At 43.5% G+C, this 25,983-nt stretch overlaps 1 protein-coding gene across 3 annotated transcripts in view; it reads left to right on the top strand.

The window, feature by feature from the left end:
* Positions 1 to 1,040: 1,040 nt before the first annotated feature.
* SGCD (sarcoglycan delta) overlaps positions 1,041 to 25,983 on the top strand; it is a gene marked incomplete at its 5' end in the record, with an annotated part of 1,184,416 nt that continues 1,159,473 nt past the window's right edge. For all 3 annotated transcript variants that reach the window (XM_082254622.1, XM_082254623.1, XM_082254621.1), the window contains one exon: positions 1,041 to 1,184. The remainder of the gene's footprint in view (positions 1,185 to 25,983) is intronic.

Here is a 25,983-nt window from a genome sequence, read left to right on the forward strand (position 1 = left end):
GTATACAAACTAGGTATTGGAGGATCAGAGTACACAGACTAGGTATTGGGGATCAGAGTATACATGCTATATATTAGAGATCAGAGTATACAGACTAGGTATTGGAGGATCAGAGTACACAGACTAGGTATTGGGGATCAGAGTACACAGACTATGTATTGGAGGATCAGAGTATACAGACTAGGTATTGGAGGATCAGAGTATACAGACTAGGTATTGGGGATCAGAGTACACAGACTAGGTATTGGGGATCAGAGTATACAGACTAGGTATTGGAGATCAGAGTATACAGACTAGGTATTGGAGATCAGAGTATACAGACTAGGTATTGGAGATCAGAGTATACAGACTAGGTATTGGAGATCAGAGTATACAGACTAGGTATTGGAGATCAGAGTATACAGTGTAGGTATTGGAGATCAGAGTATACAAACTAGGTATTGGAGGATCAGAGTACACAGACTAGGTATTGGGGATCAGAGTATACATGCTATATATTAGAGATCCGAGTATACAGACTAGGTATTGGGGATCAGAGTATACAGACTAGGTATTGGAGATCAGAGTATACAGACTAGGTATTGGAGGATCAGAGTATACAGACTATGTATTAGGGATCAGAGTACACAGACTAGGTATTGGGGATCAGAGTACACAGACTAGGTATTGGGGATCAGAGTATACATGCTATATATTAGAGATCAGAGTATACAGACTAGGTATTGGGGATCAGAGTATACAGACTAGGTATTGGGGATCAGAGTATACATGCTATATATTAGAGATCAGAGTATACAGACTAGGTATTGGAGATCAGAGTATACAGACTAGGTATTGGGGATCAGAGTATACAGACTAGGTATTGGGGATCAGAGTATACATGCTATATATTAGAGATCAGAGTATACAGACTAGGTATTGGGGATTAGATGTGAGCCGAGTGTAGAGCAGCATCAAGCAGTATGCTGAGAGTGGACGTATGGAGAAGGGAGGGAGGCTGATGGAGGAGTGGAGAAGGGAGGAGGATAGGCGGAGGGGAGGAGAGGAGAGGGAGTGCTGACTGATCAGAGGCCGTCCTGCTCCCGGGCTACTCATGGACTTTCCCGGAGCCTCCGGCCGCCGCTCTTACTGGATGCTGTTCGGACTGTAGCTGGAGGAGGACCTGTCACCGGCAGCAGATCGAGGTTAGTGCATGCATGCAGCTGGCGATCAGCCCTCTTCGCTGGGGACATCGCTGGGTGCACTGTGGGCTGCTGGGGAGGGAATCGGTGGAACTGCTGCTGGTCCCCACATCTGGCCATCGGAGATGGAAGTCCCAGCAGCGGGTGTGTGTCACTTGTCAGCTGGCACCAAGCTCAATAGCTGCCCAGTACCCTGTGTAATTAGCAATCTGTGCTGGTGACAGAGGAGCTGTGCCTTTCATCTGGGACCTGACCACTGAAACTGGGGCATGGGCTGTGTTAAGTTGGGCATGCCTGGATCAAAATGAAGAGGAAAGTGGGGTGCCAGTGTCAGTGCCAGCGCCAGCAGTAGGCATCCCATCCTGCCACTGATCCCTGTCATATGTATATAAGTGGGAAAAGAGAATGGGAACTGCTAATAACATTGTATACATTTTGTAACAGGTCATCTGACAGTCCACTCTCTCTCTTCCTTCATTATGTTTCTATAACATGTTGGATCAGCAGGGATCTATAAGAACTGTGCATAAAATATGGATCTTTATGCAATATACATGATCACTGTATCAATACTTTGAGTCATATAAAGCTGGAATAGCACTGTGCAGCTGTGCCTAGATCTGCTGGCTTCACATATAGAAATATATGTCTGTGGCTGGCAATCAATACCAGAATCTGGACCATCACTTGTAAATCTGAATGATCTTTCAGCATCTCTGACGTTTTATCCATGCCCATACTCTGACAACTGCCCCTTACCTTGTGGATGGAAATTATCATAGAGATATAGTTCTGTACAACTGAGTGCCAAGCCTTGATTATCAGCCGTTGCCTATAGCTTATGACATATGGAGTTTGATGATATGGAACAGAGGAATGTAACATGTGGCTTGCTAACGGCAGTAGAACTACTTCTCCCAGCATGCTGGCATTGATAGTTCCACTCTGGCTGGCTCGCCATAAGATGAGCATGGTGGTCCAATTTAGAGATTTTGTATGTTACTTTTATCTGCTGATCATTCTTGCCTTCTGCTGTTTAGTTTGAACTACTGGTTGCATGCTACTTACTGTTACTTGAAATGCATTAGCAACCGCTGCTTAAACGTTCCCTTATACATCTGTTACTTGGAATGTGTTGGCACCACCATTAATAGTCAGGAATGTGAAAATGATATATGGTTTTTAGGGACAGATTGGTTTATTTGAAGTAGATTTCCTTGCACGTTAAATGCAGGTTTGCTTTTCCATTCTTTCCTAATTTTCACAAATGAGTCAACGTAAAAAAAACACAAATATTTGGTTTTGGGCAGATGCCCCAGTGCTTGATCAACCTTTGATTTTTCATGTTTTATAGAGACTGGAGATGAGATCTTTACACATGGTTGCCTATTCTTCAAGCCTGATACCACCATTTATAAAAATGATCTTACTTTTGGATTCTTCATCTATTTTATATGGGTGGTAATGTAGCAGGTGGGGTAAGACTGTAGCAAGGCTGCAAAAGGAGAAATGAATCTGAAAACTTTTGATGTTTGAGTTTAGTTGGTCATTTACCCACCCACTAATAACTAAAAGAACAGCTTGCGGTGAAGGAGGGCTTTAACCACAATTGAATATGCATAGCCAAGACTAAAGGTGCCCATTGACCCGTGAGGGTGGTCAGATATCCCAATGTGATCTGGTGATCCTCAGGCACTGGATGTGGGAGGCCAGGTCATAATTACTATCTCTTGGCCAAAATGTAGCTTTTATGTAAATGGAGAACAGAGGAGGGTGAGTTGAAGGGGCTCTGCTTCCAATACAGGGTATCTTGGCGGATGAGAAATATTACAGACTGGCACTGAATCTCCACTTCCTACAGCTATCGATGGCTACCTACCCCAATTGATGTGTCTGTAGCCTGATCAGGATGGATCTAGCCCATTGGCCTACTTTGATCTGAAGTCTGTGGGCTGCCTAATGTTTACTCCATGTTAAAATGCACAGCAATTTAAAGTATTACTTCATTAGGCATTGAATTGATCGTATGATTTTTTAATACACATTTACAGTATATACCAGTGGTCTCCAAACTGTGGCCCTGGGGCCAAATCCGGCCCTATGCTTGCCTTTATCTAGCACTTGAGGCAATTTTTTCTGCCACTAACACCAACAATGTGGCATAATTCCTGTCACTGACACCACCAATGGGGCATAATTCCTGTCACTGACACCACCAATGGGGCATAATTCCTGTCACTGACACCACCAATGGGGCATAATTCCTGTCACTGACACCACCAATGGGGAATAATTCCTGTCACTGACACCACCAATGGGGCAAAATTCCTGTCACTGACACCACCAATGGGGCATAATTCCTGTCACTGACACCACCAACGGGGCATAATTCCTGTCACTGACACCACCAATGGGGCATAATTCCTGTCACTGACACCACCAATGGGGCATAATTCCTGTCACTGACACCACCAATGGGGCATAATTCCTGTCACTGACACCACCAACGGGGCATAATTCCTGTCACTGACACCACCAATGGGGCATAATTCCTGTCACTGACACCACCAATGGGGTATAATTCCTGTCACTGACACCACCAACGGGGCATAATTCCTGTCACTGACACCACCAACGGGGCATAATTCCTGTCACTGACACCACCAATGGGGCATAATTCCTGTCACTGACACCACCAACGGGGCATAATTCCTGTCACTGACACCACCAATGGGGCATAATTCCTGTCACTGACACCACCAACGGGGCATAATTCCTGTCACTGACACCACCAATGGGGCATAATTCCTGTCACTGACACCACCAATGGGGCATAATTCCTTCCACTGACACCACCAATGGGGCATATTTTCTGTCACTGACACCACCAATGGGGCACTATTCCTTCCACTAACACCACCAATGGGGTTATAATTCCTGTCCCTGACACCACCAATGGGGCACTTTTCCTTCCACTGACACCAAGGATTAGGCATAATTTCTTCCACTGACAACAAAAATGGGGCACTATTCCTCCCATCGACACCAATTATTTTTCTAAAACTGGCATTGTTTATTCCCACTGGGCACAATCTGGCCCCCCTAAAGTCTGAAGGACAGTAAACTGGCTCTTTCTTTAGAAAGTTTGGAGACCGCTGGTATATGCCATATATATGAAATATCATATGAAATATCACTTATTTTTCCATTCTTTAACTGAGCCATTGTCATGACTGTACATCAGAGTAATTATCTAGTTTGCACTTTCATCAGAAGTTACAATGACAGTATAGTAGGAATGTCAGTTGAGAACTGGTACCAATCAGATTTCAGCAGATTGGAGAAGTGCAAAGAAAAGGTTTTTGATTGGCTCTCATTGTATGCTGCATTTTTCAGTTTATTTAGTGATGATATATAGTAGCCCATAGCAAGCAAGTTCACCGTAGTGAGTTTAAAGAAAATGGTTTGTGATCAGCTGGGTCACTTCAATTCGCACACTGCTCGTTACTTTAACAAGTAATCTTTTATGATTTGATAAGTAGAGCCCATAATGTATTCCTAGGATGCATCTGGGTGTCTTAAAGATGTCTAATCTAAAAGAAAAAAGAGAAGATATATAGCTAGATGGATGGATAGATAGATAGATAGATAGATAGATAGATAGATAGATAGATAGATAGATAGATAGATAGATAGATAGATAGATAGATAGATAGATAGATAGATAGATAGATAGATAGATAGATAGATAGATAGATAGATAGATAGATAGATAGATAGATAGATAGATAGATAGATAGATACTGTAGATAGATTGGGATAGATAGATAGATAGATAGATAGATAGATAGATAGATAGATAGATAGATAGATAGATAGATAGATAGATAGATAGATAGAATGCAATAGATTGCTATACAGCTACATATATAGATAAATAATAAGCAATAGATAGATAGATAGATAGATAGATAGATAGATAGATAGATAGATAGATAGATAGATAGATAGACAGACAGACAGATTAGATAGAATGGAATAGATTGCTATACAGCTACATATATAGATAAATAGGCGATAGATAGATAGACAGATAGACAGATAGATAGAGATAGATAGATAGATAGATAGATAGATAGATAGATAGATAGATAGATAGATAGATAGATAGATAGATAGATAGATAGATAGATAGATAGATAGATAGATAGATAGATAGATAGATACTGTAGATAGATTGGGATAGATAGATAGATAGATAGATAGATAGATAGATAGATAGATAGATAGATAGATAGATTAGATAGAATGGAATAGATTGCTATACAGCTACATATATAGATAAATAGGCGATAGATAGATAGATAGATAGATAGATAGATAGATAGATAGATAGATAGATAGATAGATAGATAGATAGATAGATAGATACAAAGTAATAAAGTTTGTGTTATTGCACTTGTTTATATCATATCTGTCGAGCTGCTTTGATCTGAATATACCTTCACAAATTCAACCCAATTGTCCATGTGCCCTGCTAACCCAAGAATGCTGCATTGAAATGCGTTTATGAAGCCCAATGCACCTCAACACAGCACATCACAATGCCAGGCGATTGCACCTGGTTGATGAAGGGTAGATTGGTCTCACCTGGAGCGGCATATACTGCTTCCCCTCTAATACTTACCTGAAATCCAGCGATGTGCAAGAGAGCCACGGCTCTCGGGGGACTCTCCCTTTTCGTCGGCTGAGACAGCCATTGGCTCCATTTGCTATCAATCACAGCTAGTTATCCAATGAGGAGAGAGAGGGGGCATGGCCGAGCCACGGCTCTGTGTGTGAATGAACATACACAAGCCTGCTTGCTCTGTGGGCACTCAGCAGGATGGAAGGGCAAAGAGCGCCGGTGTCCTGCCGAAATCTCCAACCACATTATTTCCGGTGAGTGTACACTAGAGATGTGCCGATTTTCGGTAATTCGATATACAGTAAAACCTTGGTTTGAGAGTAACTTGGTTTAAGAGCGCTTTGCAAGACAAGCAAAATTTTCAAATAAATTTTGACTTGGTTTACAAGCGATGTCTTGATATACAAGTAGCTTCAAGTCACAGCTGAGTATAAAAGAGAAGAGAGGCGCCTCTAAGTGTAGCAATATGGTTACATTTAATGAAGGTACAACATTTAGCAACTCACATGGTTGATGATTGGAACAGGCACATCTAAGTATGCAGGCATCCAGGCTAAAGCTGTCCACATAGACCATCCTCTGCACCGCCATCTACGTCATCCCTTCCATGCTGCCCCTCGCTTTTAGATCCCTTTACTGCAGTGGTCTTCCCGGTCAGGATTACAGACTGGCAGCCGGCGGTGCAGAAGATAGTCCATGTGGACAGCTTTACCCCGGATGCCTGCATACTTAGATGTGCCTGTTTTATTCATCAACCATGTGAGTTGCTAAATGTTGTACCTTCATTAAATGGAACCATATTGCTACACTTAGAGGCGCCTTTCTTTTCTTTGATACTCTGTAGCTCCTACTAGATTTTGCTTCTTATCCCCTTGTGGAAGTGGCTATTTGTGGATGGACATTTTATGGTTACACATTGCTATAATTTTTTATATGGACTATAAACTGAAGGACTTATGAATAAATGGTTGTGGAACGAATCATCTGAGTTTCCATTATTTCTTATGGGGAAATTTGCTTTGATATAAGAGTGCTTTGGATTACAAGCATGCTTCCGGAACGAATTATGCTCGCAATCCAAGGTTTTACTGTATTGCGGTATTGCATACCCACGGTATTGTTATTGTGGCATTTTTAAAATACTGTGTTTATCTGTTCCTCAAGTCTGACATTTGAATTGATACATTTCAGTGAGCGGGATGACTCATTCACTCACTCAACAATTCACTCACTCAATAGAAACAGCTCTGGTAATATGATCCTAGAGTGAGAGACTTAGCTCCTCCCTGTAACCAATCAGACAGCTCCCACTCAGCACACACCCACATGCTTCTTCCAGGGCTCAGACAGAAACAAACACTGCTAATACAAGCAAGTTTCTGCAGATAGATAGATAGAATTAGGTAGAATTAGATAGATAGATCTAGATAGATATTATATATATAGAGATAGAGATACACACACACACATACATGCATACACACATGGGCATAGCAGCATAATAAATATATATATATATATATATATACACACACACAGGCATAGCAGCCCACATTACATTATTATATAGCCATCAAGCAGTGTCTGGCCTACCTGGTGATGACTGGTCCTGGCGCTCTGATCCGATGGCCTGGTCATTAAGGGGGCAAATCCTTGCGGTCCAGAAGTGGTTAAACATGCAGGAGGACCGGTGTTTTTATCTATAAATTACTTTACTATTGCTTTAGGCCTGGTTCACATGTATGCGGGTTAGCGGTTCACATGTATGCAGATTGGGGCACCACATTTGCACAGGCATAGCAGCCCATTGATTTGAATGGGCTTAAACTGCTATGCCTGCGTTTTCGGCTGAAAAAAGTTGCATGCAGAATTTAAAAAAATGCAGTGGCCGTGAAATCTATCCTTCTTTTGCACCATGTGACTTACCTGCAGTTGCTGCACATGCAAACTGTGTTTTTAAATGCTGGGCCCACGTATATAAAAAACGCAGAAAGCTTGCCAGAGCAGGAACTGCAGGTTAGTCACATGGTGCAAAAACAGGATGGATTTCAAGGCCACTGAATATTAGAAAAATGCTGCATGCACCTTTTTTCTGCGGAAAATGAGGGCATAGCAGCCCGTTCAAATCAATGGGCTGCTATGCCTGTGCAAATGTGGGCCGCCAACCCGCATACATGTGAACCAGGCCTAAAGCAATAGTAAAGTAATTTATAAATAACAACACCGGTCCTCCTTCAGGTTTAACCACTTCTTGACCACAAGGATTTGCCCCCTTAACCACTCTGCAACCGCTCACAGTAATACTACTGCGGCAGAGTGGTTCGTTATCGTCCAGTCACGTAGTATTAACGTGACTGGACACTCCCCCTTCTGGGCGGCGCTTGCGCGCCGCCGGAGGCTCGCTCCCGCTGTTTTCATTCACAGCGGGAGTCGGGCCAGGGGAGGAGCAGCGGCGATCGCCGCTGCTCTTACCCGATCGTCGGGGATCGAGTCTGGAGATCCGCCCGCTGTGTGTAAACACAGCGGGCGGATCTCCATAGTGACAGGGAGTGACAGATCGGACTGTTCAGCATAGCTGGACATCCGATCTGTCCATGACTCACTCAGTCACCTCCCCCCCTACACGTCAGTAAGCACCAGGCATACATTAACCCCTCCCTCTCCAATAAAATTAACCCCTTCCCTGCCAGTGTCATTTTTACAGTAACAGTGCATATATATAGCACTGATTACTGCAGTAATGTCACTGGTACCCCCAAAAGTGTCAAAAATGTCAGTCAAGGGTCCGATCTGTCCGCCGCAATGTCGCAGTCCCGCAAAAAAAATCGCAGATCGCCGCCATTACGCGTTAAAAAAAAAACACCAAAAATGACAGAAATCTTTCCCTTTGTTAGTAAACGCAATAACTTTTGCGCAAACCAATCAAAATACGCTTATTGCGATTTTTTTTACCAAACATATGTAGCATAAAACAAATTGGCCAAAAATTTTTAAAAAAATTGGTTTTTACATCTTTTTTGGGGGGAATTTCATATAAAAAAATGTTAAAAATATTGTTATTTTTTCAAAATAAACGCTCTTTTTTTGTTTATAGCGCAAAAAGTAAAAATCGCACAGGTGATCAAATACCACCAAAAGAAAGCTCTGTTTGTGGGAAAAAAAGGACGTAAATTTCGTTTGGGTACGGCGTCGCACGACCGCGCAATTGTCAGTTGAAGTCGCACAGCGCCGAATCGCAAAAAGTGGCCTGGACGGAAGACAGCAAAATCCTCCGGTGGTAAAGTGGTTAATGACCAGGCCATCGGATCGGAGCCGAGCGACAGGACCAGTCATCACCAGTTAGGCCAGACACTGCTTGATGGCTTATTTTAGGCCTGGTTCACAGATTCTGTACTGACTGACTATATAATAATGTGCATAAGTGAACCAAAGTCCCTAAATTTAGTAATGAAATTCAAGTGAGGTAGAAATTTAATCATTTAAATTTAATAATTGAATACCGTGATAATACCGTATACCGTGGCAAAACCTTAATCAATTAATCACAGCATGAAAATCTGATACCGTCACAAGCCTAGTGTACACTGGGATTAACCACTTTACCACCGGAGGATTTTGCTGTCTTACGTCCAAGCCACTTTTTGTGATTCGGCGCTGTGCGACTTTAACTGACAATTGCGCGGTCGTGCGACGCTGTACCCAAACTAAACTTACGTCCTTTTTTTCCCCACAAACAGAGCTTTTCTTTGGTGGTATTTGATCACCTGTGCGATTTTTACTTTTTGCGCTATAAACAAAAAAAGAGCGTTTATTATAACAGTATTTTTAACATTTTTTTATATGAAATTCCCCCCCCCAAAAAAAATTTAAAAATCAAAATTTTTTTACATTTTTGGCCAATTTGTTTTCTGCTACTATGTTTGGTAAAAAAAAATCACAATAAGCGTATTTTGATTGGTTTGCGCAAAAGTTATTGCGTTTACTAACTAAGGGAAAGATTCCTGTAATTTTTGGTGTTTTTATTTTTAACGCGTAATGGCGGCGATCTGTGATTTTTTTTTTGCGGGACTGCGACATTGCGGCGGACAGATCGGACCCTTGACTGACATTTTTGACACTTTTGGGGGCAACAGTGACATTACTGCAGTAATCAGTGCTATAAATATGCACTGTTACTGTAAAAATGGCACTGGCAGGGAAGGGGTTAATTTTATTGGAGAGGGAGGGGTTAATGTATGCCTGGTGCTTACTGATGTGTGTGGGGGGAGGTGACTGAGTGAGTCAGGGACAGATCGGATGTTCAGCTAAGCTGAACCCTGCAATCTGACCCTGCCTGTCACTTAGGCTGGCCATACACTATACAATTTTCTTGTTCAACTTTCCTTTAGATTTACCAAAACCATGTAATGTAGGGTCAAACCTAAACACTTTCAATTTGTATGCAGTCAGGCAGGCCCTTGCACTACATAGTTTAAGGTAAATCTAAAGGAAATGGAATAAGAAAATTGTATAGTGTATGGCCAGCCTTAGGAGATCCGCCCGCTCTGTTTACACAAGCGGGCGGATCTCCAAACTAGATTCCCCGACGATCGGGGCGGAGTCCAGCGACGTAGGTCTACGTCGCTGGACGATAACGAGCCACATTGCTGCAGTAGCAGCAATGTGAGCAGTGGTAAAGAGGTTAATTGGAAATTTTGAGCACTTGGTGTTTTCACACCGGCAGCCTATACACCCGAGTACATGGTATAATTAGTTGTTGCCGCCTTGGAGGCGGCCATGTTTTTGGTTACTAGTGGGCGGTGTAAGAATCTGCAGTAATTATACTACTCGGGTGTATAGGCTGCCGGTGTTGTGTGAAAACACCAAGTGCTCGAAATCTCCAATTAATCCCAGTGTACACTCACCAGAAATAACATGGTTGGAGATTTTGGCAGGTTGGAGTTTTCGGCAGGACACCGGCAGGGGACCCGCTAAGAAGAGGATCCAGGATGCTTTGTGCAAAACCACTGTACAGAGCGGTTAAGTATGACATGTTTGTTGTTGTTTTTTTTTAAAAAAACTTTAACTGTTACAACATGCAAATACATCAACTACCCGTATTATTAGATCACGTTCGTCTGTTTATATGTGTGTATATGCACGTGTGCGCCTGAGCGCGTCGTGCCCACAGACTCTCTTCCTATCAGTGGCAGACGCTCTGCTTGTCGTGCTAATCGTAAATTGCACGTTGAAAGCTGCCTGTATCCTGGAGGCTGTGAGGCATGTGGAATCATTGCTTACAAGAGAGATTTCCAATCTGTGTCTGGAAGGCGAGTGATTTGCGGAGAATTAGTAATTGGCTGTTCAGGGAGAGCAGTATAAACAGGCAGTTGCACTCTTTAAGCAAACAGCGCAGTTAGTCGCCCCCCCTCACAATGTATACATATTTTATTTTCAATGCAGCGAACAAGGTGTGAGACCAGCCAAAGTTTGAAAGCATCCTCCTGTGACTCCGACGGATAATTTATACAGCACTTTTGTTATTTGTGACTGACAGGAAGCAGTAGTGCATTAGAGACATATTCATAGCCTGTCATAAAAAGAACAACAGCAGTAAAATTCCTACTAAAATATTGTTTTTTTGATCAAGAAGGAGCTAGAAGCAATTTATTCTCTGCCTAGGCTGCACTAGAATATCCACTCTGCTAAATGGAAAATGCTCAGGATAATCTTTTTTTCAATTTCTTAGTATATATTGGAATAAGCTTTTAACTGAGCTGTGCTCAATTTAAAGAGGGGGTTCCGGCTGCAGATGACGGAACTCCCAGCCAAAAAATGATTTTCTCTTAATAATGGTCAATTCCCAACTGTATTTTTTTTTCTGTGCGGTGGGCCCTTGGTTTCATCAGTCTTGGGCTTTCCAGTTCTATCTACAGCAGTATTTGTTAACTTATGAGGTACGGGGGGGGGGGGGGGGGTCTCAACTGCGGCCCCTGACATGATAAAAGGGCCACATTTAATGTACATAGGATATTACAGGAGTCTGTCTGTGGCAGGATGGAAAACATTTTTTTTATTTGAAATCTGATTTTTTTTTTTAAATTTAAATCCGATTATTTTGGTTTTTATCAAATTTATTAAAGGTAGTTTTCTATTTAAAATGATTGTAAAGTCTTGTTCTTTTTTTCTTTTAAAATAATAAACATGTTACAGTAAAACCTTGGATTGCGAGCATAATTCGTTCTGGAAACATGCTTGTAATCCAAAGCACTCTTATATCAAAGCGAATTTCCCCATAAGAAATAATGGAAACTCAGATGATTCGTTCCTGAAAGTCCTTCGGTTTATAGTCTATATACAAAGATTATAGCAATGTGATAGGTTGTGTAACCATAAAATGTCCATCCACAATATGCAGCCTTCCCAAGGGGATTCGAAGCAAAATCTAGCAGAGCTACAGAATATAAGAGAGATGAGAGGCGCCTCTAAGTGTAGCAATATGGTTACATTTAATGAAGGTTCAACATTTAGCAACTCACATGGTTGATGATTAAAATAGGCACATCTAAGTATGCAGGCATCCGGGGTAAAGCTGTCCACATAGACCATCTTCTGAACCACCGACTCTCACCACTGTCAGTCTGCAATCGTGACCGGGAAGAATAGCCTGCAGTAGAGTGATCTGAAAGTGAGGCTTTGAATCACTCGTGGAGTGCAGTGGGGAAGGGATGATGCCGATGGCAGTGCGGAGGATGGTCTATGTGGACAGCCTTACCCTGGATACCTGCATACTTAGATGTGCCTGTTTTAATCATCAACCATGTGAGTTGCTAAATATTGAACCTTCATTAAATGTAACCATATTGCTACACTTAGAGGCTCCTCTCTTCTTTTTTATACATGACGCTACTTCTATATCAAGACATCGCTTGTATATCAAGTCAAAATTTTAAAAATGTGCTTGTCTTGCAAAGCGCTCTCAAACCAAGTTACTCTCAAACCAAGGTTTTACTGTATATTCAGGGTCTTTTCACACGGGCTTTCCGCCTGGTGGACTCCATTCTGCTCAGCGGGGGATCGATCCGCGGTTCCCCACTGAGTAGGCGGATGACAGGTCTGTCTCCGCTCTATGTGCTGATACGGACCTGTCAGATCTCCGCTATCCTCTATGGGAGATCGGATAAAAATGGACCGCCTGTCCGTTTTCATCCGATCCGATCCTCCAGACAGATGGAAAATAGGGTTTCCATCCGTCTGGATTTCAGGGACAGGATCGGATCGGATAGCAGTGGGTGTCAGTAGACATGTCATTGCTGACATCCGCTGCTCCATAGAGGTACATGGAGCATCCATGAAAAACTGACAAGTGGACCTGATCGGAAAGCCCGTGTGAAATAGGCCTAACTGTGCAGTGGTTTTGCACAGAGCAACCCAGATCTTCCTCTTCTCGGGTCCCTCTTCTGCTTCCCTGGCCCCTCCCTCCTGTCGAGTGCCTCCATAGCAAGCAGCTTGCTATGGAGTCACAGCTTTGTGTGTCCATTCAGACACGGAGCCCCGTTTCTACCCCACCCCTCTCTCTCCTGATTGACTAACTGACTTTGATTGACAGCTGCGGGAGCCAGTGGCGCCACTGCTGTGTTTCAGCCAATCAGGAGGGAGAGTCCCGGATGGCCATGGAATCCGTGGACTTCGCTGGAGGAAGATGGGGCTCAGGTAAGTATTAGGCCCCTTTCACACTTGTGCTACCTAAAAGGCGTGTGATTTTGCTACAAAAGTGTAATCTTGAGGTCTTTGGACCTCAAAACGCATCAACGTCAGACCAAAGTAGTGCAGGGACTACTTTGAAGTCGCACATATTAACAGTACTCATTGGAAATCATAGAGTACGACTTGTCATATGACTTTGCAGTCTGAAGTTGCAGGACAAGTTGCACAAGTGTGAACAAATGCGCTACATATAGTTCAGTAAAAAAAAAGCACAGAAATCTGAGTTGCCGGTCAGTATTTTTCCTTGTATACGTGCAAATACACGTATATGTCATAACGAAAAGGAAAATGTTTATGCTTGTGTGCATGAGCCCCCGTTCACATAGGGGCGACGCTACTTCGCACCGCGACCTCCGAGCGGCCGCCACGGACTTCATAACATTGAAGTCTATGGCGGTCGCCTCCTGGTCGCCCCAAAGAAGCTCCGGACCCTTTTTCTAAGTCGGCGCGACTTGTGTCGCTCCTATTAGAACGGGTCCGCAGCTTCCCTATGGGAGGCGACCTACGGCGACCTGTGAGGCGGCCTTAGTGTGAACGGGGGCTAAGACACAAGGAGCAAAAGGGTTTTTTTGTTTTTTGGACTTTAAAGGCAAACTGGACCGCATTGTTTAAATAAATTCTATCATTTTATTGATAAACAAGTTTAAAAAATACACATACAAAAAACAGATATCAACTAAAAGCATATATAATCACATACCTGCAATAAATGGCTAACATAGACTAAAAAGTTGGTTTACAGTATTGTTTCATGATAACAAACGAGTGAACCCTTGCGCGTCAACGCGTTTCACTGGTCCGCTTCCTCAGGACACACAGGGGAAGAAAAGGGAAAGGGTATCACTACATAAATAACAAAGTAGCATATTAGCAAACTACCTTTATACAAAAATCAAAATACAGTGTAAACAACACCATGAGAATCATTGAAAATAACAAAAATAAGGCACTACTGTATTCCAAATAGTAAACCATAAGTTAGTCAGTCCATGCGAAAAAATTGTGAAAAATCAAGATAAAAAATATACAATATAAAAGAATGAAACGCCCCAAAAGTGTTGAGTAAGAGCCATCAATGTAAATGAGAACTTCTTGAAAGACTCCAATTACCTTAAAGTAGAATGTGCACATTAAAGGAGAAGTACAGGCAAAACCTAACTAACGCTAAACTCTGCCAGATTCTAACCCTAATCTATCTAACCCTGTAAAGCAAAAATCACTGTACTTACCTATTCTGCAGCCAATCCGGTCAGGTCTCTAGCGGTGGAAGCTGTGTGCAGGAGAGTACCTGGGAAGTGACGTCACCCATAGACTTATTATGGGGCTTCCGTTGTCGGATGCCTCTCGTGCACCCGCCTCCATGCTTAAGGACAGCTGATGCTGAGACCAGACCAGATCGGCTGCAGAATAGGTAGGTACATTGATTTTTGCTTTACACGGTCAGATAAATTAGGGTTAGAATCTGGCAGAGTTTAGCGTCAGTAAAGGTTTTGCCTGGACTTCTCCTTTAATGTGCACATTTCATAATCTCCTTCTCATAGTGCTCCAACAAATGTGTAAAAAATGCATACTCACAAATCATCAATATAAAACCAGCCTTCAGATATTTATCAGTTCTTATTTCTCCAACCACAAACTGGAACTGGAAAATCTTGTGGTAACATAAAGGGTTTACAAACCCTGGCCCTCTAGGTATCTCTCTCTCATATAGTGTTAGGAAAAAATGCCAAAGAGAGTAGTAAAGGATATCATAGTGTAATAGTTTAATAAAAGTTCCTTCAGTACGTAAAAGCACAAATGGGTACTTACATTTAATGGTGCTCACGTCAGCACCAACATGTACAGCCACAATATGTTCCCAACCACTCACTCCGAACCAGCGTGCATTCCAATGGCCGGAAACAGTGCCTGAGGGCATTAACGAGTGAGTAAACCCTTGTGCGTCAACGCGTTTCACTGGTCCCCTTCCTCAGGACACACAAAGGGGGAGAAGAGATAAATGGGTTTCACTATGTGAATCAAAAAGTAGCATATTAGCAAATTACTTTATACAGAAATCAAAATACAATGTAAACAATGCCATGAGAAGCATTGCATGTGTATAGAAACAAAAGCACTGGATGAAAAGACGCATATGTAGTAGTCTCCCTGGGCGGGCACTGGAGCAAAGGGAAGCCAATAAATGTATATCCCACAGGTAATATGCCTAAACTATAATATTAAATAGCCAGAGCTAATAAAAAAGTAGTAGTGAAGGTATCACCACAAATATGTCTACATAGTCTATACCAATGGGTACGGCATAGAAAATCTATGCATATTTATAGCTGTCATAGTTATGAGATAAATTCCACAAGGATATACTCAGAATATCTATATAAGCTAATAGAAGGCATAATTTATAGTTCTACATCTACTTTGTAATATTTTATAATCCATGGGTGATATCTGGGAACATATAGATCACAAAAGTATGAAGAGGTAAGTATAGCAAGTATAGCACTTGTGTGAGCATATTCGCAAATACGTGCAAGTGATAAGCACCCAACCTCGCGTTTTTTTCTGCCAAGGATATTTGATGCTTATAAAAGAGGCCTTACAGATGTGGTTGGAGACTGAAGATATACTGCTGGAGACTGTCAGAGAATGGGACCATTTTACAGAATACTGTTAGAGATCACTGCCATTGCAGTCCTTTTATAAATTAATGATTTTCTTCCCAAGTCCCAAAGCATCCCCCAGTGGCTGTATGTTGGGCAATAGGTATCTACAGTTTTCACATCCTTATAACCTGCATCAGTGAGCCCTCGTGGAACTTGAATATAAACAATTAGAAAAGGCCGCAGGCAAGGTAAGTTTATTTCTGGGCAAGGCAAGGACTGTGGGCGGGGGCAAGAATAGCAGATTGCAAGGGGTTTTGGATAAGTGTACTTTGTTTCAAGTTGCACTTATTCTTTTAAGCTAAGGATGAGTGCAGGTAGGTTTGAATCTTAGTCTGAACCCACCTAAAAAAGCCTGCCAGGAAGCTGTCACTGTACTGGGCCAATAGTAAGCAGCCAAAGGAATTCCCCTATATGTATACACGCCACATGTGGCTGCCGGGTGTGGAATGCCCTGGGTGCAGATTATTGGCCCTGTACAGTGAGAGCATCCTGGTGGGCTCACTCAGAAGGGTTTGCACTAGGATCTGAACCTGCCTGTGGCCTCCTCTGTTTACATTCAGGTTCCATGAGGTCTCTCTGATGCAGGGTATAGGAACGAGAAAACTGTTAGATATGTCCCAAAGGGGAGATTTTCCTTCACTTCCTGTACTGTTCACACACCAGAAAGTGAAAGGTTATCTTTTCATAGTGAGGGAAATCCCTTCTTAGGCTATATTCAAACCTAAGGCCAGCCATAGACGGAGGGAATTTCTTTCCTGCAACCATGAGTTACTGGAAAGAAATGTGTTTGATCCCCCCCATCAACACAGACAGCGTTGACAGGAGAACACAGTGCTTATTGGTAGTGGCTATAACAGCCGCTAGAGATAACTGCATGTAAAATATGGCAGGCTGGTTGTACCCAAGTTGATTGATTGATCAGCTTGGATACATTTATCCTGCCCATACATGGTTTGAATTTCTGCCAGTTTAGCAGGATTCAAACCATCTTTGGCCGGTGTTCTATCAAAATCCCGCTGCCCATCAGATTGTGCAATGGAAGTGGGAAGTGGCGTTCGGACCAAAAAACACTTACTGCGCATGCGCGATGCGTTTCACCATGCGTTCCACATGCTATGCATTCCAAACACTTCATGATCTGATGGGTAACAGTAATATGATAGAACACCCATGCGGACACCTTACTACACCCAGCTACGTCTTGAATGTCTTTTATTATTTTTAGCATTAAAGTGAGCGTATATAAATAAATACTGTAGGAAGGTGGCGGAGGCCATGTTGGTACACCCATACTGCTCAGCGCTAACACTTTATGCTTTCAAAATGTAACATCCAAACATCATCACAGATATCAATATACCATATTAATTTATATCCGCTCACTTTATTGCTAAAATTGCTCTGAAATGAAAGATGTAACTGGGTGTAGTAAGATGTCCGCATGGGACTTCTATCAGATTACCGCTTCCTGTCATCGCGCATGCGCAGTAAGTGTTTTTGGTCCGAACGTAACTTCTGTTGCACAATCTGATGGGTAGCGGGATTCTGATAGAACACGGGCTTAAGACTTTGCATTTAGGTTTTTTTGAACCCAGTAGAAATTATTGGGAAGTATACACAAACTTTGTTTCCCAGATCAATTTCTCTTGCATTTAAATGTACTTGCCATTACATGTGTTTAGACATCTTCAGACTATCTAATCTGGCCCCGGATGCTCAGGATTCTCTCTAGATGCAGCTAAATGGAATGCATCACAATGTGAAATATACCATTAAAAATGTATATATGCATTCAGAAATGTCCTATAAATGCATATAATAGCAGGTTTGCCAGTGTGAATGTGGCCTCATTGGAAAATTGCCCTCATATCACTGTTCTGATGACAACTCAAAATGTTAAATTTCCCTTCACTTTCTGTCCCACTGACAGTGGTATTCATGACAGACTGAGAGAGTAAATCTCCTAAGTAGGGGCATAAAAAGCAATAAAAACTTGGCAGAGGATCCAACCCTTCCATCCTCCATCCAAAAATGTTGTTAGATTTCCATTTCAATTCCTTGACAAAGCTTATAAGGAGTTGTAAAGTCTCAAGGTTTTTCACCTTAATGCATTCTGTGCGTTAAGAAGAAAAACCTTCTTGGTTGCAGCTGCCCCCAGACCCCCCGTTATTTTTACCTGAACCCGAACTTTCCAGCACTGAGCATGAGCCCAGCAGCTCCAGCCACTGCCTCATTGGATAGATTGATAGCAGCAGAAGCCATTGGCTCCCACTGTTGTCAATCAAATCCAGTGACACGAGGGTGGGGGGCAGGGCCGAGTCCTGCTGTCTGTGTCAATGGACGCAGCAGCAGGACTCGGGAGCGCGCGTGCACTGGTGCCCCCATGGAAAGTGGCTCTCCGTGGGGGCACCCGATGAAGAGTAGGAGCCAGAAGCGACGCCGGAGGCACCCCAGAAGAGGCAGATCGGGGCTGCACAGAGCAGGTAGTTATAACATGTTTGTTATTTTAAAAAAACAAAAAACCTAACCTTTACAATCACTTTAATATCCATTGAGAAAAGTGGGTCACCCGGTAATGCTGTCCGGCAGGGGTGTTGTGATCAAAATAGAATTACAAATATCTCTTTAACTATGTGGCTGGAGTTCTACTTTAAATAAAACCTGTTCTACGAGAAGTAAAGACAAGAGGGAAGACAGCGCAGCGCCTTCTAAGTGCAGCAAGACATTTATTGAAGTATGTGCAGCAGTATTACACTCACATTTAGTCGGTTAGTCAAGTAATGTTGATTATCAGGAGCATCACTGGAGCGGGTCCTGGTGGTGGAGGCAGTGGATCCCGGTGAGAGCGGCAGGGGGGGTTCCTCCGTGTGTACAGGGGCGGCCTCGGTGGTGTCCGTGGGCTCCCCATCAACTGGTGGAATGCTGGCACTCGTGGGTCCTGGGATCCTGACGTCACTCCTGGCGGTGATGCGGGATGCTACGGCGACGCATTATCGGAGCATGCCCTCCTTCTTCAGGCCGTGGATGCACCATGTTTGGACAGGGCATTTATGCAGTGATAAGGACGGTGGCTCAGGGGAGGCAAAAGGCATGGCGTGAAAGCCTGCAATAGGTGGAATATCGGTGTTTGGCCACTAGGTGGGGTGTGTGGGTACACAAACTGATGTGGTTAAATGCATGCGGAGGGGAATAATAAACCATGTGGGAAACTATAGTGTAATATGACCGTAGTTGAAAACTGAAAAGGGGGGGGGGGGGGTTTGTTTTGGGGACTTTTTTGAGACCTCTCCTTGCGCCAATTCACCACTAAACGAGAAGTAAAGAGGCTGTCTATGCTTACATCCTTCAGAAAATGCCACTAGCCTGGCTGTCTCTGACTTCATTACTCTCTGATTCGGAGATGGGTAAAAAGTATGCAGATCAGAAAAGTGAGTGAAGGCGCGAAGTCAGAACTCCTAATGAGCATACTTGTTCCAAATCAGTGATTCAGAAAGTACCGAAGCAATTGGATCAGCATGACAGCCAGGAAACTAGCAGCCAGGGGGCATTTCAGAGCCAGGTGCAGGGGGAAATTACCAGTGTGTGTGTGCACATGATCATTTAGCCTAAAAATGTTCATTTGTACACACAGTAAAAGGAGATCAATGTTGAATTGTCCATAAAAGCAGTGATTTGCAGTTACATAGTAGTGATTTAAAGGAAATCTATCCAGATAAGAACATGAGAGCTGGTGCTGCTGACTTATATTTAAGGATGCATGATACAGGGCTGTTATCCTTATCCTTCTTTCATTACTAAGTGAGTCTATGACCTGTAATATAGACATGCTTGTTATAGGTCAGTACCTAGCCGAGTAGTGAAGTCAGGAACATGCCATTTCAAAAACAAGTCAGTAGTTATGTCTCTCATAGTTCCCGTATTGATCACAAGTATTATTATATTCAGGGCTTTTTTTCTCAGAGAATAGGTGCCAGAACTCCCCCTTTCTCAGTCAATTCTTGTCTCCGCCCCCTACCCACCTCCAAGCACTGTTTCTTGATTCCACCCCCCCACCCACCTCTCAGTACCGCCCCTTTTAGAGAATATAGAGCCAATTACCATTTTGTGGTGCTTAGTAATTTGTATGGCAACAATAGACCCCCCCCCAGCAACAATAGATGTCCCCCAGCAACAATGGACCCCTGCAAAAAAATACCACCCCAGCCCAGCAATAGACCTTGAGCACCATGCAACAGATCTCCCAGCAGCAAGCATCAATAGACCCTGCCCTCAACAGCAGAAGACAACCAGCAATTGACCCCCTTCCCCAGCAACATAAGCACCCCCCCTAGCAAACAGAAACAACAGATGTCCTCAGCAACAATAGATCAACATGCAAAAAAGATCCCCCTCCAGCAACAATAGATCCCCCAGCAGTCAGCATCAATAGCTCCTCCAGCACACCCCAGCACCCCTTGTCATTACATACAGTACATTCAGTACTAGAGGTGCCGGAACTGCGTTCCCCCGCGTTCCTGCTGAAAAAAAGCCCTGATTATATTACTAAAATATGAATGCAAACCTAATGTCTCACGGAAGGAAGGGAAATCCAGGGGATTATGGGAAAAGAAAGGCTAAAAGTTGCAGCAGTCAAATGACCTACATAATTGTGTCAGTTTTGATGGGAGTGCTATGAGGGTTTCCAGTAAAGGAAACCTATCCTGAAAGAAATGCCCAGGCTGCTATTGCCAATGCTTTCCAATGAAAATGCTAGCTGTCTGGCTTTCCTAGTGATCCATGTTCAGTGCCAACTCACTGATCGAGAACATAAATTCATATCACATTTTCTGTTTTCATAGTGACCTCCCTTGTCCCCTTTGGTGACATAGGCCGGCCAAAAACGTATGGAAATTTGGCTGTCTAAGCAGGCACCAGCTGGATTTTGATATACTGTATCTCACAAAAGTGAGTACATCCCTCACATTTTTGTAAATATTTTATATGTTTCCAAAGTCGAATCTGTCCTGTTAAACCGCTTTATGGTCTTGGCCACCATGCTGCAGCTCAGTTTCAGGGTCTTGGCAATCTTCTTTTAGCCTAGGCCATCTTTATGTAGAGCAACAGTTCTTTTTTTCAGATCCTCAACAAGTTCTTTGCCGTGAGGTGCCATGTTGAACTTCCAGTGACCGGTATGAGAGAGTGAGAACGATTACACCAAATTTAACACACCTGCTCCCCATTCACACCTGAGGCCTTGTAACACTAATGAGTCACACGACACTGGGGAGGGAAAATGGCTAATTGGGCCCAATTTGGACATTTTGACTTAGGGGTGTACTCACTTTTGTTGCCAGCGATTTAGACATTAATGGCTGTGTGTTGAGTTATTTTGAAGGGACAGCAAATTTACACTGTTATACAAGCTGTACACTCACTACTTTACATTGTAGCAAAGTGTATTTTCTTCAGTGTGGTCACATGAAAAGATATAATAAAATATTTACAAAAATGTGAGAGGTGTACTCACTTTTGTGAGATACTGTATATATGGGCAGGCTGGTTGTACTGAACTCAATTTATTTTTTTTCGTGTGATCGCTGCCGTCAGCTATAGCCACCAGCAGTGATCATTGTATTCTGGCGGCTTTCATAGTGACTTTACTTGTCCCCATCCGTGACTTAGGCCGGCCATAGATGTATGGAATTTTGGCTGTCTAAGCAGGAACCGGCTGAATTTAGATAAATCTATGAGCAGTATGGTTGTACTGAAGTCGATCTATTGATCAGCCAGCAGGAATCATTGTATTCTGATGGCTTTCATAGTGACTTTACTTGTCCCTACCTGTGACTTACGCCGGCCATAGACGTATGAAAATGTTGCTGTTTAAGCAGGAAGCGGCTGAATTTTGATCTATCTATGGGCAGGCTGGTTGTACTGAAGTCAATCTACTGATCGGCTTCAGCACAACCAGCCTGTCAGCTTTTAATACCTGTGTGATCACTGTCGGTGAATATAGCCACCAGCAGTGATCATTGTATTCTGACAGCGGGGACAGAATACAATAGCGCAGAGGGGGGATTGAAGGAAAATAAAACTGCCTGATTCCCCCATCAACACAGTCAGCATTGATTGGGGAATCAATCAATTTTCTTTCCATCCCGTGGTAGAAAAAAAATTTCCTAATCCATGACTAGCTTTAGAAAGAGACAGCCAGGATGACAGCATTTTCAGGAGTTCAGCAATGGCAGCTTACTTGTTTCTCCCAGTGCAAGTTAAGTTTAGGGCTCATTGTCATGATTCTGCCAGAGAAACTAGCCCCACATCCACACCACTTGCCCAGATTTGTACCCTGTACAACGGTTCTAGCCACACACAAACTGAGCACAGATAATCATCCAGTTTATAGGTGGCCACAGCATCTATATGCAGAGTTTAGCTGCATCTGAACACCTAAGTCTAGCCGCTCTTCTGTATGAGCCCTTAAGATAGGGATATGAGCAGTTGAGAATTTAGTGAAATGCAGAAGAAAAATTTTATAGTTGGGATCCAGTTGATCCTTTCTTTATGATCCGTTCTGTATTTTCTTATGCTTTTCCTAAAGACTATAATAAATGTATAATTAAAGCTGGCAGTCCCTATACCTTATACAAGAGAACAAACAAAAATTGAGGATAGATGAAATAATTGGTCAAGTACAGTTCTCTCCAGCAGGTGGCGCTGTAAATACTTCCATCTTCCTTATGTCTGTTCAGTACACACAGAGAATGTCAAGTGCAATGGATGGTGTTGCAGAAGACGCTGGTTCCCCTTTGGCACTACCACATTTCTCTTTGCCCCGGGGTGCAGCATCTTGTAAACCATGATGACTTCTTCTGTATTCTCAAAAGTCCTGGATAGCAGGTTAAAATTATGAAGGCATGTGCTACTTTTTATGCTGTGTTTAAATTTCCTTCCAAGTTTTGTATGCATGTATCTATCCATTCAGTCGTATCTAACTCTTGGCGATTCTATGGGCCAGCTCTCTGGTGACATGCCTGATACACTTGAAGACCTTTATGCATAGAAATTTCTTGGCAATTTTTTTAGAAGTAGGTTGCCAGGTCTCAGTTCTCAGGCTAAGGACCAGCTTGTAGAACGTCTTAACACATGTACGGATTCAATTTGTACTTACATACTTACGAACAGTTTAGACAAGGGACAACTAACCTACCAGCAGGTCTTTGGAGTGTGGGAGGAAACCCACAGGGAGAACATGCAAACTCCTTACATATGAGATTTGGAAAGCTGAAAGGCATTAATGGCACTTTTCCACTGCAAGTACCGGCTCGGCTCTACTCGGCCCTGCTTGGCCCGGTTTGGTTCCGCATGGTACGGTGTTGGAACGGTTCGTTACGGTACGGTATGGTTTGCTTTTCCACGAAAGTAGTACTAAAGTTAAGTGGGTGGGATGTGGGTGGGATAACAACGATTCTCTGACCAATCAGTGGCTAGTAGTGACTGCATGCAAAGGATTGTGGGATATGGTACCGGTATGGTACCTCTTGGAACCACAATCGAGTAGGTACTGTTTTTGAGAGCCGTAGCGTTCGGTTCCATGCAGTGGAAAAGCGCCGCCGTACCGTACCGTACTGTACCGAACCGTTCCTACACCGTACCATGCGGTACCAGCAGTGGAAAAGCACAAAAGCGAGCCAAACCGTTCGGTTCCATGCAGTGGAAAAGCGCCATAATTGCTAACCACTGGGCCACTGTGCTGCTCAACTTTTATCTTAGCTGACGATAAAATACGTGACGTAACAGATTATGGACCTCTTTTATAAGGATACCCTTTTTTGGGAATTAATACTGATAACTCATTTCTATTAATAATTGGCAAAAAGTCGAATTGTTCCTGAGCAGGCGGGTACAGTAAGGCTTGGTACACCCTTAAAGGAGCAAACAAGCGCTAGAGAGTTCCTTGGGTTGCCCTACACTCTAGAAATGCTGAAAGTGCTTGACTCTTTTCCAAAAACATGTCGCAACATAGTTTGGTGGGCGAGAAAACGTGTGTTTGCAGATGTTAGTGTGCCATTAATACCGAATGCTACCGCCACGCATCTGCTAAAGGGCAGGGCATTTCTTGGTGTGTTAGGAAAGCACCCAATTTTGCACACCTTATAGACATGCTCAGATGAGTTCCAAGCCTAAGTGGCAGCCCTTCTCCAATATGAAGGAAGCAGTCTGGATCCAAGTGCTGCTTTCCCTGTGGTGGTATAGGACTTAGGTCCATGGCACACTTGCAATCCTGTTGCTATACCTGGCAGAAAAATGCTCACTGGTTCACCATGTCACTTTCTCGCAGGCCAGACACCTGCAGCAGTTAAAGCAGAACTAAACCCATCAATTTAATGGTTTCCCAAAGCAGTTTGTAAGAGGGGCTTCGTGGCTGGCTAAATTTGGCGCTAAGAGCACAAGTCCTTACCCCTTCTTCTCCTGTCCTGCTAGAACACTGCCCTCCCCTGCTGAGGCCAAACCTCCGCCATCTTGTGTCCTACTCCATGCTAGAGGCCTCCATAACATTCCCGGCCATTGACCTTTACACTTCCAAAGTAATAAAGTAGTTTGCTGCACTTTACTAAGGGAATTCTGGAAATGGCATAACAGTAACATCACATCGACATACAATTCGGAGTCACTTGACGTTATATAGTCATCCATTTTCTGCATGGTCCGCAGTAGTCACATGTGAAAGCATATGCAGCACCTTGGCAACCATCTCCCTTTATAGTCTCAACCTCACTCGGGGGTCATTAGTACTCACAGGACTGTGCTCATTGTAGTCCCCTCTATCTTAGGTACACCTCTCCAGGACCCTCCAGGGAAGCAGCAGGGCCATCTTACCGAATGGGCACGCTGGGCAGTTGCCGGGGGCCCCACTTGCCCGGGGGGCCCCACCTGCCCAGTATCCCAGCCCCAGCCAAGCATTAGTCCTGATTCCCGTGTGGATACCGCTGCTGAGCCTAGCAAGTGGCAAGCGCCTGTCGGCCCTGCGCTGTTGTCAGGCCACTTGGGTCATGGAGGGGGAGCCCACAATTACAGGAATGCCTTTCCGCCTCCACAGAAACAGGCACACACAGGACAGTCGAGTCTGACTCCCGTCCGTGTGTGTGTGTTCACCGGACATCAGCCTGGCACTGCTGTACCAATATATATCGCCCTATCGATAATTTGCATTTTTATTCTCGTGGGTGATTGTGTAGGTGGGGCCCCAGTGCACTGCATCGCCCAGGGGTTGGACTTGGCCCCTTAGTTCCAGTGAAGGGAACTCTTAAGGTGTCACCATACCAAGAAATTTTGGACAATTTTAAGCTCCCAACTTTGTGGGAACAATTTGGGGATGGCTCCTTCCTGTTCCAACATGACTGCACACCAGTGCACAAAGCAAGGTCCATAAAGATATGTATGAGTGAGTTTGGGGTGGAGGAACTTGACTGACCTGCACAGAGTCCTGACCTCCACCCGATAGAATGTCTTTGGGATGAATTTGAGCAGAGACTGCGAGCCAGGCCTTCTCGTCTAACATCAGTGCCTGACCTCACAAATGCGCTTCTGGAAGAATGGTCAAACATTCCCATAGACACACTCCTAAACCTTGTGGAAAGCTTTCCCAGAAGAGTTGAAGCTGTTATAGCTGCAAAGGGTGGGCCAACTCAATTTATTGAACCCTACAGACTAAGACTGGGATGCC

This window comes from Pelophylax lessonae (genome assembly GCF_965119305.1).
Source record: "Pelophylax lessonae genome assembly, chromosome: 4".
Taxonomy (NCBI): Eukaryota; Metazoa; Chordata; class Amphibia; order Anura; family Ranidae; genus Pelophylax; species Pelophylax lessonae.